Source organism: Opisthocomus hoazin, chromosome W (genome assembly GCF_030867145.1).
Source record: "Opisthocomus hoazin isolate bOpiHoa1 chromosome W, bOpiHoa1.hap1, whole genome shotgun sequence".
Taxonomy (NCBI): domain Eukaryota; kingdom Metazoa; phylum Chordata; class Aves; order Opisthocomiformes; family Opisthocomidae; genus Opisthocomus; species Opisthocomus hoazin.
In genome coordinates, this window is record NC_134453.1 from 41718870 (window position 1) to 41740193 (window position 21324).

A 21324-nucleotide genomic window follows, 5' to 3' on the forward strand; every position below is an offset into this window, starting at 1 on the left:
AAGGGAGTGTGGAAGACAGAGTGAAACCCTGTGGAGGCAGGGTGTCAGCTTGTGAAATCCACCTATGTCACATAGGCAAGGAAGTTGAGCACTTGCCTTTGGGGGAGGAATGTGAGACCACCAAGACACACACCCCCCCTCCCCGCCTCCCCCATGCCCACTGACTCATTTTCGAGAACTTTCGGGAAGCTATGAGACGGGCACCCAAAGGGTATAAAAGGAGAGGGGGCCAGCCCCTTGTGGCGCGCGTCCACCACCAGAACATCCAGACCATGAGATACGTGCCCACCACCAGAGGACCCCGACCACCAGCTCAGAGACCACCGCTGGATCCAAGGGTGGTGATATCTTTTCTCTTATTTCTTCTCTTGCTCTGTCTCTGGCTTTTTTGGCACATAAGGGTAATGTTATAAGTTTGTCAACCTGCTATATTCTGGGGTTTTGTGAAATCAGACATTGTGTTGTTGAAATCTTTTGCCAAGTCAATATCTGTTTCCAACCTCACTGCGCTAAAAGTAACATTATGAAGTTACAGAGTTATCATCTTTTGTAATTTCACTTCCATTCCAAGTAAAGCTTTTAGTCAAGCCTCTTGGTCATTGTTGTGACTCTCAGTACCACGCAGAGAATTAAAAATATCACCTTCCCCTATTCCCGCTGAGCGGGACGGGACAGCTCCCTAAGGCCAGGCTGCTTTGTCCTTAAAAAAGTGATTGCAGTCTCTCTTGCTAACAGCAGGACGTTATTAATACTTGTGTTACTGCTCTCATTGTGCTAGAGACCCGTTGAGCTGGATTGTTTTGTACTGATTGCAGTCAAAAATAAGTAAGGCAGAAAAGGGGGGAATGGAAGGATGAAAATACGGAGCAGCAAGAAAGAGAAAGGAAAAAAAACAGGGGCATGGAACAGGCAGAAAAAATAAAGAATAAAGACACATAAAAAGAAAAACGTCATCTTACTGGTGGCTTCTGTGACAGATACATGTGTGATAGAAGGGAGATAATCATTTCCCAAAGAAGTATAATTTAAATGCTTCCAGACTTCTATTTAAGTAGAACCCAGGAAAACAAAACATCAGCCAAAACAAAATCACACACACACACACACGCACCTTGGGGAGGATGCCTGTTCTCCCAACTAGACTTGGAGCTAAGCTACAAGAGCTGCTGCATCTTCCTTTGACAGCCTCTCCCCTTCTTTAATTTCCTCAGTTTGGAAAATCTGTCTCTCCTTCTGTAAAGCGCAGGTCTGTATGAGGGCAGGAGGAACACCTTACAGGCAGATACTTAAATTGCCCGTTCAGTATTTGCTCAGTTCAGATTGCCTTCGCTCATTGTCACAGCACAGAATTATTGAGAAGCAGTTGATCATTAAATATTTAAACTACACTTGGAAAAATAGATCAGGCTTGCTAGACATCCTAGATAAGATGGGATTGCCCATATTCTGCTTTGAAAGTCATTGCCCAGTAGGAAGAGCACACAGGGAACAGATTTTCTACACTTGTGCTGTTCCTGCATTTTTTTTGTCATTGCACGTTTGGGAGAGCAGTTACTTTGTGTGAGCAACAACATCACACAAAGTAGACATGTGCAAGATACCTGGTGTGGCACGTATTGGTGATTTACAGATGTGCAGAGAAACTTTACCAGGGATATATCACATTTCAGATTGCACTCGCTCTTGTGCGATGCTGGTACTTTGGGGCATGTGTGATAATGGTTTTTGTCGAGATTGTGCTGAATTCTCACAACCTTGAGTTTAATCTTTTGGTTTTGTCTTCACCGCAGTGCACCGAGTCCCGAGATGACTTTTTTCTCAATGTGTGAGTCGTTGCGGGGTGCTCAATATCGGTGTCACTTCAGCTGGAGCTATTGGGGTCAGAGGGATTGTAGTGGGCTTGTTTTGTGCCAAGTCAGTGACAGGGAGAAGATCCGCTCTGGTGACCTTCGCTTGTGTTGCTTATGTCTCCTACAGATCCATATGGATCTGTCCTGGGTTCGGCCAGGACAGGGTTAATTTTCACCGGAATCCAGGAAGGGGCACAGCCAGGCAGGCTGACCCCACCTGGCCAAACAGAACAGGGTATTCCATACCATGTGCTGTAATGCTGGGTTCTGGTTGGGGGGGAGCTGGGCGGCAGGAACTCACTCGAAGCTTGGGAGGGCAGTGGCAGCTACCGTCGGTGAGAGTGGCTCTCTCTGCCGGCTATTTTGTTTTGTGTATTCCCCTGGGCATGATGTAGTCATTATGGAATAAGGGGTGGATAATGTCCTGGGTTTGGCCAGGACAGGGTTAATTTTCACCGGACTCCAGGAAGGGGCACAGCTGGGGTGGGCTGACCCCACCTGGCCAAACAGAGCAGGGTATTCCATACCATGTGCCGTCATGCTGGGTTCCGGTGGGGGGGAGCGGGGTGGCAGGAACTCACTCGCAGCTCGGGTGCCAGTCCTGTCCGGGAGAGCGGCTCTCTGGGTCGTGCGGTTTGTGTTGTGCTTTTCTCCTCATCTGTATCGTTGTTGTTCCTGTTCCCTTTGTTTGCTGTTCTGTTAAACTGCCCTTATCCCAACCCACCGGTTTTTTTGCCTCTTTCTTTCCATTCTCCTCCACACCCCGGTGGGGGGAGGGGCGGCCGCGTGGCGCTTTTGTTAACGGCCGCAGCCAAACTATGACATTAAATTTGGTGCCCAAGTGTGCGGCGGGGATAACGGCAGGGCTGAGCAGCGTGTGTTAGAACAGCTTTCTTAGATTTTGTTCTACGCATTTATTTTGTTAGTTTAACAATTGCCAGTAAAAAATGTTTCTGGCTTTGCTCAAATGGCTCTGCTACGTAAACCCGTACTTGTTTTATGTGTTCGCTGCTATACTGTTCATTACCTCGGGAAAAGGATCAGGATGATGATTTTGCTGTACTGTATGATATCGACTTATGACATGATAACATCACTGTGCATGAAATTAGGCTTGTATTTGCATGTGGCACTGCGGTCATTTCCATACCTCGGATCCTATGTCTTAGAATTTGTTAATAATCGAACCCAATCTGTGGGGAAAACCGGAGGGGATACTTTCCCCACTCTTTCGCACCCCCCTCTCTCCTTCAGGCTAGTCCTAAGGGCTTTTAAGAATTTCGAGTACACGGTGGGATGCTCAGGCCAGTGTGTTTCTATTGTTATGCCTCCTGAATGTGTTTCAGGTTTTGTTTAGGGTTAAACAAGTAGTTAAGAACATCATGCAGAGACCTGCCCCGGGGCTGGATAGCTCTGAGTGGCTGGGTGTGTGGGACAGCATGGGCAAGTACCTAGGGCAGTGGGCACCCCCGGTGTTTTTTAAACTCACCCCTGTACAAGTGCACAATCCGGACAAACTAGTAAAATATCTGCAAAAAGTGTGCTGCCACCCTGGGAACTCCAGAGAGACACAAATCACCGCCACGTGCTGGGGTCTGGCCCACGCCTACCGAGCCCTGTTCAACACTGTTCAGTGCCCTAAAGGGGAAAGGGGGGGAAACGAAGTGGCAGGCACTGTGACTGGCGCTGCCCCCCCAGCCGGCCCTGCAGCCCCTCCAGCTCAGCAGGCAGTCACAGCCTCCCCAACCGGCACAACCGCTGCCGCTGTCACAGCTGCAGGGGCAGCCCCGGTTTCCCCGATGGGCACAGCAGCTGCTCCAGCCCCAACTCCACCAGCAGGCATCGCAGCTGAGCCCAATAACCAACCTGTGCTGGTAGCAGTTGCCCCTGTAAAACTAAAGAAAGATGCAAAGAAATCAGATCGCTCTGGGAGGGATGACAATGAGCCAGGGTCATCGCAGGAGATAGAGACAGAGATCATCACCTGGTCCCTGTCCCTGAGCCAGCTGCGAGACATGCGCAAAGATTTCAGCCGCCACCCAGGTGAGCACATTGTCACCTGGCTGCTGCGGTGCTGGGATAACAGGGCCAGCAGCTTGGAATTAGAGGGCAAGGAAGCCAAGCAGCTGGGATCCCTGGCCAGGGAAGGGGGCATTGACAAGGCCATTGGGAAAAAGGAACAAGTCCTCAGCCTCTGGAGGAGACTTCTCTCAGGCGTGAGGGAGAGGTACCCCTTCAGTGAGGATGTTGTATGCTATCCTGGCAAGTGGACCAATATGGAAAGGGGTATTCAGTACTTGAGGGAATTAGCTGTGCGGGAGCTGGTTTACTATGACCCAGACGATGAGCAGTTACCCACAGACCCAGATGAAGTCCAGTGCACAGCATCTATGTGGACGAAGTTTGTGCGGAGCGCACCATCCTCATATGCCAACTCACTGGCATTAGTAGACTGGAAAGGTAAAGAGGCACCAACAGTGGATGAGGTGGCTGTCAGACTCCGGCAATATGAGGAAAGTCTCTCTTCCTCCCTTGTCTCAGCTGTGGAAAAACTGGTCAAGCGACTAGAAAAGAATATGTCCAACTCCCCACCTGTACGGGCCAGCGTCTCAGCTATTAGGGGCAAGCGTTTCTCTGCTCAGGAGAGCGGATACAGAGGCTACACACCACGGGGCACCCTGTGGTTTTACCTGCGTGACCACGGAGAGGACATGAGGAAGTGGGATGGAAAACCCACCTCAAGTCTAGAGGCACGAGTGCGTGAGTTGCGAGGTAAAACAATCACCAAAGGGGATTCTGCTAGGAAAAATGCCACTCCAGTTTCCAGCAGCCAGCTCTCCAGACCAGGTAGGCAGGTTGATCTTGATTCCGATCCTCTGGAAGGGACCTCCAAGTCATTTTTACAGCAGGTGAGCAGCAAATTCTCTGACCAGGATTAGAGGAGCCCTGCTTCCAGCCAGGTGGAGGAAAGGGACAACCGCATTTATTGGACGGTGTGGATTCGGTGGCCTGGCATGTCAGATCCACAAGAGTATAAAGCTCTAGTGGACACTGGTGCACAGTGTACTTTAATGCCATCAGATTTCAAAGGGTCAGAGTCCATTTGCATTTCGGGAGTGACAGGGGGGTCCCAAGAGCTGAGTGTATTGGAGGCTGAAGTGAGCCTCACTGGGCAGGTCTGGCAGAAGCACCCCATTGTGACTGGCCCCGAGGCTCCGTGCATCCTTCGGATAGACTATCTTAGGAGAGGGTATTTAAAGGACCCAAGGGGGTATCGGTGGGCTTTTGGCATAGCTGCTTTGGAGACGGAAGAAATTAAACAGCTGTCCATTTTGCCTGGTCTCTTGGAGGATCCTTCCATTGTGGGGTTGCTGAGGGTTGAAGAAGAACAGGTGCCAATCGCGACCACAACAGTGCACCGGCGACAGTATCGTACCAACAGAGACTCCCTTCTCCTCATTCATCAGCTGATCCACCAGCTGGAGAGTCAAGGAGTGATCAGCAAAACTCACTCACCCTTTAATAGTCCCATATGGCCAGTGAGAAAATCTACTGGAGAGTGGAGACTGACAATAGACTACCGTGGCCTGAATGAAGTCACACCACCGCTGAGTGCTGCCGTGCCAGACATGCTAGAACTTCAATATCAGCTGGAGTCAAAGGCAGCCAAGTGGTACGCTACAATTGACATCGCTACTGCATTCTTCTCCATCCCTTTGGCAGCAGAGTGCAGGCCACAGTTTGCTTTCACTTGGAGGGGCATCCAGTACACCTGGAATCAACTGCCTCAGGGGTGGAAACACAGTCCCACCATTTGCCATGGACTGATCCAGACTGCACTGGAAAAGGGTGAAGCTGCAGAACATCTGCAGTACATCGATGACATCATTGTATGGGGTGACAGAGCAGAGGAAGTTTTTGAGAAAGGGGAGAAAATAGTTCAGATCCTTCTGAAAGCCGGTTTCGCCATTAAGCTAAGTAAAGTCAAGGGACCTGCACAAGAGATCCAGTTTTTAGGAATAAAATGGCAGGATGGGCGCCGTCAAATCCCAATGGATGTCATCAACAAAATAGCAGCTATGTCTCCACCAACCAGCAAAAAGGAAGCACAGGCCTTCTTAAGTGTTGTGGGTTTTTGGAGGATGCACATCCCAAATTACAGCCAGATTGTAAGCCCCCTCTATCAAGTGACCCGGAAGAAGAATGATTTTGAATGGGGCCCTGAGCAACGACAGGCATTTGAACAAATTAAACGGGAGATAGTTCATGCCATAGCCCTTGGTCCAGTCCAGTCAGGGCAAGATGTTAAAAACATGCTCTACACCGCAGCCGGGGAGAATGGCCCAACCTGGAGTCTCTGGCAGAAAGCACCAGGGGAGACTCAAGGTCGACCCCTGGGGTTTTGGAGCCGGGGATACGAAGGATCCGAGGCCCGCTATACTCCCACTGAAAAAGAGATTCTGGCAGCATATGAAGGCGTTCGAGCTGCTTCAGAAGTGGTCGGCACTGAAGCACAGCTCCTCCTAGCACCCCGACTGCTGGTCCTGGGCTGGATGTTCAAAGAGAGGGTCCCCTCTACGCATCATGCCACTGATGCTACGTGGAGTAAGTGGGTCGCGCTGATCACCCAGCGGGCCCGAATGGGAAACCCCAGTCGCCCAGGAATTCTGGAGGTAATCATGGACTGGCCAGAAGGCAAAGATTTTGGAGTATCACCAGAGGAGGAGGTGTCACATGCTGAAGAGGCCCCACTGTATAACAAGCTGCCAGAAAATGAGAAACAGTATGCCCTGTTCACGGATGGGTCCTGTCTCATTGTGGGGAAGCAGAGGAGGTGGAAGGCTGCTGTATGGAGCCCTACACGACAAGTCGCAGAAACTGCAGAGGGAGAAGGTGAGTCCAGCCAGTTTGCAGAGGTGAAAGCCATCCAGCTGGCTTTAGACATTGCCAGTTGAGAGAAGTGGCCAGTGCTCTATCATTACAGCGACTCCTGGATGGTGGCCAATGCCTTGTTGGGGGGTGGCTGCAGCAATGGAAGAAGAACAACTGGCAGCGCAGAGGCAAACCTATCTGGGCTGCCCCATTGTGGCAAGATATTGCTGCCCGGCTGGAGCAGTTGGTTGTAAAAGTCCGTCACGTGGACGCCCACATCCCTAAGAGTCGGGCCACTGAAGAACATCAAAACAACCACCAGGTGGATCAGGCTGCCAAGACTGAAGTATCTCAGGTGGATCTGGACTGGCAACATAAGGGTAAACTCTTTATAGCTCGGTGGGCCCATGACACCTCGGGCCACCAAGGAAGAGATGCGACATACAGATGGACTCGTGACCGAGGGGTGGACTTGACCATGGACACCATCGCACAGGTTATCCATGAATGTGAAACATGCGCTGCAATCAAGCAAGCCAAGCGGGTAAAGCCTCAGTGGTATGGAGGACGATGGCTAAAATATAAATATGGGGAGGCTTGGCAGATTGACTACATCACACTGCCACAAACCCGCCAAGGCAAGCGCTATGTGCTCACAATGGTGGAGGCCACCACCAGATGGCTGGAAACCTACCTTGTGCCCCATGCCACCGCCCGGAATACCATCCTGGGCCTTGAAAAACAAGTCCTGTGGCGACATGGCACTCCCAAAAGAATGGAGTCGGACAACGGGACTCACTTTCTTAACAGCCTCATAGACACCTGGGCCAAAGAACACGGTATTGAGTGGGTGTATCACATCCCCTACCATGGTACAATGGGCTGATAAAAAGCACTTTGAGAGAATGGGGGGTGGGACTTTCAAAAATTGGGATACTCATTTAGCAAAGGCCACCTGGTTTGTTAACACCAGAGGATCCACCAACCAGGCTGGTCCTGCCCAGTCAAAATCTCAGCGCCCCGTAGAAGGGGATAAAGTCCCTGTGGTGCACATGAGGAACATGTTAGGGAAGACAGTTTTGGTTAGTCCTTCCTCGGGCAAAGGCAAGCCCGTCCGCGGGATTGCTTTTGCTCAAGGACCTTGGTATACCTTGTGGGTAACGTGGAAGGATGGGGAAGTCCGATGTGTACCTCATGGGGATTTGATTTTGGGTGAGAATAGTCCATAAATAAATTGTATAAGCTTAATTGTTAAAATAACCCTGTCACTCCCTGTTATCACTGTTATAATTGTTATATGTTATACCAGTAGAAGCATAGTAAGAATCGTCCAGATTAAAGAAGGATGGACGTTTTGATGAAACCTAGCAGAGCACAGCGATGATGGGACTGGACCTGGTTTTGAACAACTGGCACCCAGCAACTTCATCGAGATCGACGTCTCCAAGCTGCAGACTGTGGGCACGGGCCGCACCAGATAACATCAGCCGTGAGCTCCAGATGCAGCAAGCGACCGCCCATCAGCACACATCACCTCTCCTGCCACGGGAGACCATTATGACAGATGGAGCCCAAAGTCATGGATTAAATGAACTCAACGGACACTTTAGAGTGATGATGCATAGACTAAGGGAACGATATCTGGAGACAGGAGAAGTGGGGGTGATCAACTGGACAATGGGGGACCTGGGCATGATGTAGATGGTATGGAATAAGGGGTGGATAATGCCCTGGGTTTGGCCAGGACAGGGTTAATTTTCACCGGAGCACAGCCTGGCGGGCTGACCCCACCTGGCCAAACAGAACAGGGTATTGCATACCATGTGCTGTCATGCTGGGTTCCGGTGGGGGGGAGCTGGTCGGCGGGAACTCACTCGCGGCTCGGGAGCGCAGTGGCAGCGGTGTTCCATGAGAGCGGCTCTCTCTGCGGGCTGTTTTGTTTTGTGTATTCCCCTTATCTGTATCGTTGTTGTTACTGTTCCCTTTGTTTGCTGTTCTGTTAAACTGCCCTTATCCCAACCCACCGTTTTTTTGCCTCTTTCTTTTCGTTCTCCTCCACACCCCAGCGGGGGGAGGGGCGGCCGCGTGGCGCTTTTGTTAACGGCCGCAGCCAAACTATAACAGGGTCACTCCAGTGTTCTTGTCTTTAAAATTCACTCTTACTAAGAGGCTGAGACTTGCACCTACCATCCAAGCAAGCAGAGTTGACATTTGACTTACAGTAAAAAAACTTCCCCCCAAAATTCTGCTCAGATTTTTTTTCTCTGTTGTCCGTTTTCTGTTTGCTCAGTTTCAATTTTAAAACTAATGGTGGCTTCTTTTGTAAACTAACAGTATCAAATGTCATTCTACTGCTCTACTTTGGCATTTCTTCTATGTTGTTCCAATTGTAAGCAAAAACAATGCAGAGTAGAATCCATACAGTGCTCACTCAGTTTCTTTTCGGCCTAGGAAAAGTAAGCAATTCATTTGCATCTCCTTGAGGGTAGCTCTGTTTAACAACCAAAGAGAAAAACAATTTCAGTTGCAGACAGTAATCTCAGAGCTTAGTTGCGTTTGGAAAATCCTTCTCACTATAGGAGTGTTTTCCATCATGTTGTGTTGATTTCATTGTTGATCCTGGTTCAAAAAATTAAGTACGAGTCCGTAAAGCATTTAGCTTACATCCAGCTATTAAAAACATGTACTTCTGGGTTTTTTGTTAAACTTAAATTCTAACCACATGCATTTTAATTCATGATCGCTACTGGAATTTAAATAAGGTGAAATACACAGTGATTATATTTACTGTATTAATATTAGCAGCCATAAAGTACTAAATGCACAGCAAACAGAATTTTTCCTCCTTTGTTTTCAAATGGGCTTGGAGCTAAAGCAGCGCAAACACAATGTTTTAAGTGGGCAAGAGAAGCAAAATCATAGCTATAGTCAGAATTTTTAAAGGGATTGTTCTTGGAGAATGAGTAGGCTTATTATAAGTTACACTAGAGAGAGGGAGTTTGGAGAAGCGTAGGACAATATTCATCTGGGCTAGCAAGTGTATGATGAACAATAGTCTTTCCATTGAGAAATGAGTGGTGCATAGCTTCCAGTGTAAGCCAGAAGTGTTCATGTTGGCTTCATAGTCTCATTACACTCCCTCGAGGGGGAAGGTTGACAGCCTAATTCTCTGTAACAAGACACGCAAGTCCAAGAAGTCAGACAGAATCTAAGAATCATTTAGGTTGGAAAAGACTCTTAAGATCATCGAGTCCAACCGTAAACTTAACACTGCCAAGTCCACCACTAAACCATGTCCCTAAGTGCCTCGTCTACACATCTTTTAAATACCTCCAGGGATAGTCACTCAACCACTTCCCTGGGCAGCCTGTTGACAACGCTTTCGGTGAAGAAATTTTTCCTAATATTCAATCTAAACCTCTCCTGATGCAACTTGAGGCCATTTCCTCTCATCCTATCACTTGCTACTTGGGAGAAGAGACCAACACCCACCTCGCTACAACCTCCTTTCAGGTCGTTGTAGAGAGCGATAAGGTCTCTCCTCAGCCTCCTCTCCTCCAGACTGAACAACCCCACTTCCCTCAGCCGCTCCTCATAAAAATTGTTCTCTAGACCCTTCACCAGCTTTGTTGCCCTTCTCTGGACATGCTCCAGCACCTCAGTGTCCTTGTAGTGAGGGGCCTGAAACTGAGCACAGTATTTGAGCTGCGGTCTCACCAGTGCTGAGTACAAAGAGACAATCGCTTCCCTACTCCTGCTGGCCACGCTATTCCTGAAACAAGCCAGGATGCTATTGGCCTTCTTGGCCACCTGAGCACACTGCTGGCTCATGTTCAGATGGCTGTCGACCAGCACCCCAAGGTACTTTTCTGCCAGGCAGCTTTCCAGCCACTCTTCCCCATGCCTGTAGCATTGCATGAGGCTGTTGTGACCCAAGTGCAGGACCCGGCACTTGGCCTTCTTGAACCTCATACAGCTGGCCTCGGCCCATCAATCCAGCCTGTCCAGATCCCTCTGCAGAGCCTTCCTACCCTCAAGCAGATCACAGAATCACAGAATCACAGAATGGTAGGGGTTGGAAGGGACCTCTGTGGGTCATCTAGTCCAACCCTCCTGCTGAAGCAGGGTCGCCTACAGCAGGCTGCACAGGACCTTGTCCAGGCGGGTCTTGAATATCTCCAGAGAAGGAGACTCCACAACCTCCCTGGGCAGCCTGTTCCAGTGCTCCGTCACCCTCAGAGGGAAGAAGTTCTTCCTCATGTTCAGACGGAACTTCCTGTGCCTCAGTTTGTGCCCATTGCCCCTTGTCCTGTCGCTGGGCACTACTGAAAAGAGCTTGGCCCCATCCTCCTGACACCCACCCTTCAGATATTTATAAGCATTTATGAGGTCCCCTCACAGCCTTCTCTTCTTCAGGCTGAACAAGCCCAGCTCCCTCAGCCTCTCCTCGTAGCAGAGATGTTCCAGTCCCCTCACCATCCTTGTAGCCCTCCGCTGGACTCTCTCCAGTAGCTCTTCATCCTTCTTGAACTGGGGAGCCCAGAACTGGACACAGTACTCCAGATGGGGCCTCACCAGGGCAGTGTAGAGGGGAAGGAGAACCTCCCTCGACCTGCTGGCCACACTCCTCCTAATGCATCCCAGGATCCCATTAGCTTTCTTGGCAGCCAGGGCACACTGCTGGCTCATGGTCAACCTGTCGTCCACCAGGACACCCAGGTCCCTCCTTCCGCAGAGCTGCTCTCCAGCAGGTCCACCCCAAGCCTGTACTGATGCATGGGGTTGTTCCTCCCCAGGTGCAGGACCCTGCATTTGCCCTTGTTGAACCTCATCAGGTTCCCCTGCGCCCAACTCTCCAGCCTATCCAGGTCACGCTGAATGGCAGGACAGCCTGCTGGTGTATCCACCACTCCTCCCAGTTTGGTGTCATCAGCAAACTTGCTGAGGGTACATTCTAACTCTTCATCCAGGTCGTTGATGAAGAAGTTAAACAAGACTGGGCCCAGTACTGACCCCTGGGGGACACCACTAGTTACTGGCCTCCAACTAGACTCAGCGCCGCTGATGACAACCCTCTGAGCTCTGCCATTCAGCCAGTTCTCAATCCACCTCACCAACCACTCATCCAGCCCACACTTCCTGAGCTTCCCTAGGAGGATATCATGGGAGACAGTGTCGAAAGCCTTGCTGAAGTTGAGGTAGACAACATCCACGGCTCTCCCCTCATCTACTCAGCCAGTCATGCCATCATAGAAAGCTATCAGATTGGTCAGGCATGATTTCCCCTTGGTGAATCCATGTTGACTACTCCTGATAACCTTCTTTTTCTTCACTTGCTTGGTGATGACCTCCAGGATAAGCTGCTCCATCACCTTTCCCGGGATGGAGGTGAACACTCCCGCCCAAGTTGGCGTCATCTGCAAACTTACTGAGGGTGCACTCGATCCCCTTATCCAGATCATTGATAGAGATATTAAACAGAACTGGTCCCAGTATGGAGCCCTGCGGAATACTACTCGTGACCGACCGCCAACTGGATTTAACTCCATTCGCCACAACTCTTTGGGCCCAACCATCCAGCCAGTTTTTTACCCAGCGAAGAGTACACCCATCCAAGCCATGAGCAGCCAGTTTCTCCAGGAGAATGCTGTGGGAAATGATGTCAAAGACTTTACTAAAGTCCAGGTAGATAACACCCACAGCTTTTCCCTCGTCCACTAAGCGGGTCACCTTGTCATAGAAGGAGATCAGTTTAGTCAAGCAGGACCCGACTTTCATAAACCTGTGCTGGCTGGGCCTGATTACCTGGTTGTCCTGTACGTGCCGTGTGATGGCGCTCAAGATGATCTGTTCCATAACCTTCCCCGGCACTGAGGTCAGACTGACAAGCCTGTAGTTCCCCGGATCCACCTTCCGACCCTTCTTGTAGATGGACATCACATTTGCTAACCTGGTGCAGTCTGCAACATGGATGAAGAAACACATGAAGTATTATCGCAATATTTTATGAGTAATGGGTAAATGCTGACAATTTAGAAAGTTGTGAAAACACACCAAAAAAAGTATGCTCAGAATTCTTTCTATAAGAGAGAGCAAATAACTTTACTGGATGCGTTATCTCAGTGTAAATAACTTCCTTCCCATGTGGTGAATGACTTCACTGACCCCATTTCTAGTATCTGTCTTAATAACCAGAGCTAAGCAAAAGAGCAGATAGTAAGGTTGGGTTGGGGGTTTTCTCCCTAAGAAAAAGAAAACCGTAAGATGTGGGTAAATTTATTTTACTTAAGTAGCTAATAAGAAACATGGCTTAGACTCAGACAACGCATTAATCATTGAAAATATGACTTTCAGAAAAATCAAGTAATGGGTTGCAGTGATTTTTTCTGAGTTCCAGCTTTTCTGGTGAAAGGTGGCTCTCTGTGGTTGTTCAGGCAAATCCTGCTTTATTCAGTCAGTTAAGAAATAAAGATGTGCACATATACATACTGTGGTCATAGGTGCTGCAGCATTTCCTAGGCAGTGGAAGACACGCACAGTACTTTCTGTTATTCACTCTCAGCTGGAAGGGCTAGGGCTGGCCTCGGACCTTGTGTCACATCCAATGTGAACGTAAATTATCTCTTTACAAAACTTTGAAAAAGTACTAAGTTTGGAAATCACAGCAAAGTGCATGCTGAGCAAGTCTGCAGGGAGGCCATCCTTTCTTACTCAAGATTTCACTATGTATCCCATGGAAAGATCTTCTCTCCACGTGAATTATGGCGAAACTGCAGACAACTACTGAGCTACTTCCTTAATACTCTTGCGCTGCAGATAGGCTTTGTCTGTGCATGTTCTGGCAGACAGACCTGGCCCTCATTTGAATTTTATATAGAATATGAGAAAAACAAGGATTTGGGGTTTTTAAGGTACTTTGTTGGCTTGCTTTTATAGTTGACTAATTATTTTTTGTAAGTTAATTGCCATATGTTATATTTGCATTTTTTCTGCATTGTGTATTTTTGAAAGTCAAGATGATCAAAAAGAAACATTGGGCAGGCACAATAAGAAGCCATTCTAACAAAAACCCCTTTGTACAATTGAACACAGTCATGCCATGGCCTTTGCTGACTCAGGTCTTCAAGATATAGCATGTTATATATATGTTCATGTTATGACATTGTCTGAAAAAATCTGGTTAAAAAAAAAAATTCTATCTTTTCCCAATAGGAAATTGGCTCTTTGATTAAACACATTTGCTTGACTGTATTATCATTATTTTCTACCAGCACCGACCTGTGCTATTGACCCAGCACAGTGTCGATACACCTAAACCTACATAAAATGTCAAGCAGCTCTTACGCCCCCTAAACTGCAACTCTTCTGACATTCATAGATCAGAAATAATGTGTCAGAGAGAGCAGATTTGACCTGCCTGACTGTGGTGAACGACTTCACGGACCCCAGTCTTGTGCTCAATCAGAATCATTTTATTATAGACGAAAGGCTGGACATGAGCCGGCAATGTGCGCTGGCAGCCCAGAGGGCCAACCATGTCCTGGGCTGCATCAAGAGAAGCGTGGCCAGCAGGTCGAGAGAGGTGATTCTGCCCCTCTACTCTGCTCTGGTGAGACCTCACCTGGAGTACTGCGTTCAGCTCTGGAGCCCTCAGCACAAGAAGGACATGGACCTGTTGGAGCGGGTCCAAAGGAGGGCTACAAAAATGATCCGAGGGCTGGAGCACCTCTCCTATGAGGACAGGCTGAGAGAGTTGGGCTTGTTCAGCCTGGAGAAGAGAAGGCTGCAGGGAGACCTGATTGCAGCCTTTCAGTACTTAAAGGGAGCCTATAGGAAAGATGGGGACGATCTTTTTAGTAGAGACAACAGTGACAGGACGAGGGGTAATGGTTTTAAACTAAAACAGGGTAGGTTTAGGCTGGATATAAGGAAGAAATTCTTTACAATGAGGGTGGCGAAACATTGGAACAGGTTGCCCAGAGAGGTAGTGGAGGCCCCATCCCTGGAAACATTCAAGACCAGGTTGGACAGGGCTCTGAGCAACCTGATCTAGTTAGCGGTGTCCTTGCTCGCTGCGGGGGGATTGGACTAGATGACCTCTAGGGGTCCCTTCCGACCCAAAACTTTCTATGATTCTATGATTCTATGATTCTATTGCTCAAGTGAATACCTTATATACTAATACAATAGCAATGCAAGAAATGTATTAATCGGAGTGGGTGGTGCACCCACTGCAGCCATCAGAGTACTTGCATTTGCTGTAATTTTTTCAGTTTTCCCCGTGTAATAGGATCATCTGGAGTGGATATGTTCCGCTTCCACGTCAGAAGTTGCTCCTTGAGAGTGAGTGTGGTCATCTCTGGCATCGGATTCTGTGTTGCATTCTTTCAGCTCATGATATCGTTTCACATATTTTGCTGGTATCCATCGAGGGCCTGTTGAAAGAGGAACACATGCATACCCTCTTCCCCACGTTATTAGTTCTACAGGACCTGCCCATTGCAATTCCCCAAATTCTTTATAACATACTTTTGGTCGAGCCACAAATGGAGGGACCATCCAAAATTGGCGGTCAGCTGCTGTTGTAAATAATTGATGATAGAACCATTCTAAGTACTGATCACCAGTGAGAAGGGGTCATGACAGAAGATTCTCCTATAGCCTGTATAAGGTTCATAGTAAACAAAGCCTGGAGACCATATTCTCATATGGATTTCCGAACTTCCTTAGTAACCTCGTATGGTAAGTAAGCATACTCTGGGGCTTGGTTGGGCTTATATACTACAGGCATGGCTTCAAGGATAGAAACATCTCCTTTGCAGAGCGCATCAATCCTACACTTATCTAAAAATACATTTGACCATCGGACAACATTCAATGGTCCCGTACGAGTCAGAGGCTGTGTAGGAGCCAAAGGGGGGGGGGTGTAGAAGCAGAAGGGAGTGGTTTAGGAGCAAAAAGGGAGGGGTTTAATAAGTGACATGCGCGATATTGATTTTTGTCGTTGTGCCTGTAAAATTTCATCTGCTGTGGGGGCGGGGGTTGCCGTAACCTTCACCGGAGTTAGTGGTGGGTATAAATCAGGTCCATCCCCCAGTGTCTATTTCTCCGGGATCAAAAGGATCGTCAGATTCTGGCGGATCTACCCCCCGCATTCCCTGTGTTGAGTTAGGGGTTTCATCGTACGCAGGACAAATATTTCAAAAGACTGCAGCTTGGTCTGTTCCTGCTTTTGCGAGAACGGAGGAGGGGCAGCCGATGCTTGTAAGATAGTTTCTGCAGGTTTTAGAGCATTTTAAAGCTGTATACACTGTTTTCCAAGTCATAATGATTTCCTCGGGGACTTCAAGCCGCAAGTCCTTTTTTGTCTGCAATTCCTCCCCTGCCTTTTCCCACAACGAGCTATCATGAACCTGAGGAAGGGTACCACGGGCAATAGTCTCTTATCCAAACTAACAATTTAACCAACTTTGTAACTGATACTGCAAACCCTTGCTCTTTCAAAATTCTCTGCAAAATCTCTTGATGGAGCTTTTGCTCCTTTGTAGCTGACTGTCCCATCTTATAATTTCCGCAGCTGCTCACCTCAATCGTTTCAGCGAAGGGTGATGTCTCCTCTTGTGTGTGCGCACATGTGCATATGTGTCTCCCCTTGGTCCCAGCTGTGGTTCACCACCGGTAATAATCTCCAACTCTGAATATCTTCATGTCCAAATATCTTTATATCCAAATATCATTATGTCCAAATATCTTCATGTCCGAATACCCACGTTCGGGCACCATCTGTGGTGAATGACTTCACAGACCCCAATCTTGTGCTCGATCAGAATCCTCTTTATTGCTCAAGTGAATACCTTATATACTAATACAATAGTTACTAGAGCCAATCAGCTTTGGATTCATGGCTTTGCGAATGCCAGTTCATGGTAGCTGTTTTCCAGGATCTTTTGCAGCTGGATGTGTGAAAACAGCTTATCTCCTGAGAACAGAGAAGGGAGGCACAGGACGCGCTGATCCTTCAGGGTCATGAGATGGGGCTGTTCTGTCTCAAGTTATACGGTTTCCCACACCTGACCACCTATGGAGCTGCTGCATCTTCCAGTGAAGAGATCTCAGGTGTCAGTTAAGCTATAGAAACTGTCCATGCATGTGCTCATAGACCCTGATGAATGAGAGGTAAAGTGCCTCTGTTTGAACTATTTCTGTTTGGGTGGAGCCATGCTGGGGGCTGACTGTCTGCCTGAACCTCAGCACTGTAAGGATAAAGTAAGAGTAATATTTTATCATAAGAACTCACATTCTGGCTCATTGTAGGGATTTCTGTGTCTGCTTTGCTCCTAGGAGGCAAATATTTCCTAGTGTGGACTCTTCTGTTTCTTCTTTTGACATCTTTAGCAAGAGATTCTTTAACATATCATGTTTATTTGAAACCAGTATAAAACTTTTGGTTTTCCCTTCACATTTCTCCTTTGCCTTCCATTTTTTAAAACATTAAATGGCCATCATGTATCTTTTTCAACATAATTGTCATGATAGAGTTTCAGAGTTGGCTTTTTGCTCAAGTTAACCAAAACCTCTATAATGCATGAAACAGCTCCAAGCCAGCTGTTGTCACATCCCAAGTCCCTGCTTTGTTACTGCGGACAGATATAGGTTAATTCTCACGTTAAATTTTTATCCTGTTATTATTTGCATTTCCAAAGCATTTCAGCTGCTGTAGGACCCTGAATCACTCCCTGCCCTCTCCCACAGAAGCATTTTCTCAGTTCAGCGTACCCCAGTCTCTTCAGCACTGCCACCAGCCACGGTATCCCAGCAAAGAGCAGGAGGTGGGCTAGGGGCAATGGCAGCCCTGCACCAGGTGGAAACAATTATGTGAGAAAGCTGTGGTCTGCACTGGATGAGTTACTGCTGATAGCTCCCAGATAAGCTAACTTGAAGTGGTGGCTTAATTAAGCCACATTCCTTACATCTTGCCTTTTGTCCTGCCTGTCTGGAGTGATGCTATCAAGCATCTACAGCTTTGCAAGATGGGGCAGGGGGTACTGTGGTGGTGCACCACTGTGTGTCAGGCACAGGGGGGACCCGCGGGCAATGTGACATTGGGGTGCTCCTGGAAAACTCAGCTCCCCTCCCAGTCTGCAAGGCAGTGTGCCACAAAGGCCTGAAACAGAGGTAGATCCTCTGCTTGCCTAGTCATAGATGTGTTTATTGGTATCAAAGGCTTGACCCTATATCTCCTCTTGTAACATTCAGCAATCCAGGAGCACCTCAACTTCCACAGCGGTGGGGGGGTAACTGACCCTTTCTCTGCTGCTCCTGCAGCTACCTGTCAGAAAAAAAAAGGTGAATTTGCTTTGAGAGAGACCCTTAGCTCAAAAATCCTCTGTGAATTTAGGCTTGTGCATGTTCCTGAGTGAAGATTGCATGAGAATCAGAAGTTGCTATATTTTTAATAGTTGAAGCACCCTATTAAAAACTGTAACAGATAAATCTTCCAGAAGTTTCTTCCTTTGGAAACCAAATTTAATCTTAACTAATCAACTTAATTTCCCAATAGATCCAGATTTTAGTGGTTGAGCTTCTTACACAGCCATGTATTAGTTCACGTTTGGTGTATGCTCACATGTACAGATGTGTAGCAACTGCCTTGCTGAAAGTTATTCAATAGCTAAAATTATCAGTGGGGACCCCCTCTTACCTCTCATTATATATAACAAGATTGCTGCTGTGCAACACTGATTAGACATGTCAACCTGGAGCTGAATGTCTGAAAATGAGTATTGCTATTAAAATGCCTTTGCTAATAATCAACTCATGCGTCCATCGTTTTGATGGATTTCTCTTTAGGAATGTAAAAAGGTAAAGCATGCAGGAACCCCAGGGTTGCAATGTAATGTTCAGAGAAACGGGTATTGTTGTATCGTCGTATTTCCTGCACATTAACCCTAAAGTAGCAGTTTCCCTGACAAAATCATGCTGATGGCTGAAGCTTGCTGTTGAGTACGGATTGTGCTAATACAAAGAGCTGTAATCTTGAATTGGTCAGCATCTCATGGCAGGGATGCCCTCCTCTCCCATCTCCCAGCCCTCTCTCCTTTCAAGACAGGCTGTATCTTCCTCTGAAGAGCAACTACAAGCAAGCCTTTATCAGCCTCCCTTCTTCCGCAGGCAGGAGGAGATGAATGTGTACTTGGAAAGACATTGGCATAGCTTGCAGCATATGAGCAACCTCCTGATGCACATTTGAACTCATTCCTCCTGCATTTGTTTGTACTGCAGATAAAACTTTACAGCAGTGTTTGGAGAAAAGTCTAATGAGGAACCACTGTTTGCATAACAAAGCAAGGCTTCCTCTTCAGATGTTCAACCTTCATTAAGCATAATTTATATTCCAGCTAATCTTTGGAAGCAGATAAAATATGGAGCCAAAGTTTGTTTTTACATAGTTTGGAGTAATGCATTGTTTAAGTGGTCAGTTGCAACTGATAGTTGATTTAAATTCAACATAATGATGATTTGTGATGGTTGCGTGTTGTCTAGTGGAGTGTCATGTCATTGACTGCCATGGCTTTAGCACTTTTCAGTGTCAGTTAAGGGATAAGATCAAATAGATGATTTCCCAGTTTTGCAGATATTTCAGCATGTCCACAGGGCCTGAAAAACTGTGAATTTGTAAAACACACAGGTTTTTTTTCCCCTCAGACTCATGTAGACTTGATAAAATAGTGCACTGAAACAGCAGTTTGCTTGTCTTGCAACAATCCTGGCAGCCACCACCCTGGGGACCCTTTGAAGGTCACCAGGCCCCTGCAGTGAGTAGCTCTGAGGGTGATAAGGGACATAGCTGTTTGTAAAGGCTCCTCAGTGCTGCTGGGAGTCCTGGTGACTTGCTGTGGTTTGCTGCCTAGAAAGCAAAGAAGCAGATATAGCTGAATGCATAAATGTCATCACAGGCCAGTGTGTAAGAAACATTAATTTCTCAGCACTCATTTGTTCGTATCATAGGCACATAAAAAGTGTCTGATCCTATTGAATCTTCACTGCAGTTTTCAACCCCTGCCTATATAAGATGCTCTCCCTCATTCCAGTTGAAATGCCCAATATATTTCACTTATCACCTTCCAGGTTTATTAAAAGATGAGAAATTACTGATAACATTTATCTTGTGTGTACTCCAAGTTGAGGCTTACCCCTTTCTGCAAGTTCACATTGTAATGACAGATGTTTGAAAACACCCTTCACCGTATCATGAAAATTATGACTTGAGCTGTGTATATTGACAGCACCAAGGTGTGCTGCATTCTTTCAACATAAGGAAGCAGGACTTTCAGAAATGACTTGCGATGTTGAGTGGGTCAGTGTTGGGGTACCCAGCCTCAGACTCCTCAGGCAGCTGGCCGTACTGTAATTTAAAAAGCCTCATGGATTGAGTGGTGGCTTTCCATGTCGCGTTCTTTAATGCTGAAATATCTCTAACTGCAAAGCTCAGGATCCTCATCTTGTTTGATTCATCACATCCATGATCTATCCATGACTGTTTTTAAAGGCAACACCAACCTTTAGAGAATGTATTTATTTATTTGTTTGTTTCTTTGTTCTATTGTTTTTCAGGAAAAAATGCTGTAAGGGTTACAAGTTTGTTCTTGGACAGTGCATCCCTGAAGGTATGTGATTTCACTGTTCTTACCGCTCATGTCCCTGTGCATTTGTCTTTCCCCATTTGCCCTGTTCTCCACACTGTCGGTTTGGAAGAGCATCCTGATGCAACCACAGACTCGGCCGTATCTCATGTGTCAGTGGGGGAACTGTTTCCAAGAAATTGTTGGAAAAATAAAAAGGTCAGCATCTTCCAAAAGTTTCACTTAGCATTCCAAGCCTTGATCCTCCTCTAAGTACACATGGCTGCACAGATCTTGTAACACAACCTGCTGCAAACACAGGGCAGCATTCTGCTCTTGGCTAGGTATGCAGGAGCCATCTGTGCATCCAGGAGCACGTTTCCTGGCTGATGGCTTTCGCCATGTATCCCTTGGATCTAGCACAGCTGATTTGGCTTGTAAGTGCACAGGGAATGGGTGACAAGCTGAGTTAGTCCGGCCTTCAGTTATTTATTTCCTGAAGACGTCAGTGAGGGGAGAGCACTACCAAACAGCATCTCTCTTCCACCACCTCTCCTGGTCATGGGCACAGCTTTCTTGTGACCAGGGGCAGAGGGAGATGGGGAATTACTCAGGGTAGTTCATGTAGTAGTGAAAAGGAAATGTTCCCCTCCTGGCAGAAGAGAACCACTCATACACTTTGCAAAGACAGTACCAGGGACCCAGTGCTCAGAGGTTGCTGCAGTGAGATCTCTTTTAGGAAAAGGCTGAGCTCTGCCTGCCTTAACCTTGGTGGAGGTCTCTGTTGGGTCTACCCAACAAGCCAATGGCTTCACATGATCAGTAGCAATGTAACTTCTTCAGTCATTCCCGCCACTTCACCCAATTTGGATGAAATAAATTGGCTCTGAAGTTATAGAAGAGGAACTGTCAGGCAGAAGTAAAGACGGCAAGCCAATAAACCTTGTTTGCTCCAAAAAGCAGGTTAAAAAGTTGATTTA

General features: G+C 47.4%; 1 pseudogene; it reads left to right on the forward strand.

Annotated features, from left to right (window-relative positions):
- Window positions 1-21324, forward strand: part of LOC142365556 (collagen and calcium-binding EGF domain-containing protein 1-like) — a 62358-nt pseudogene that overhangs the window by 22073 nt on the left and 18961 nt on the right.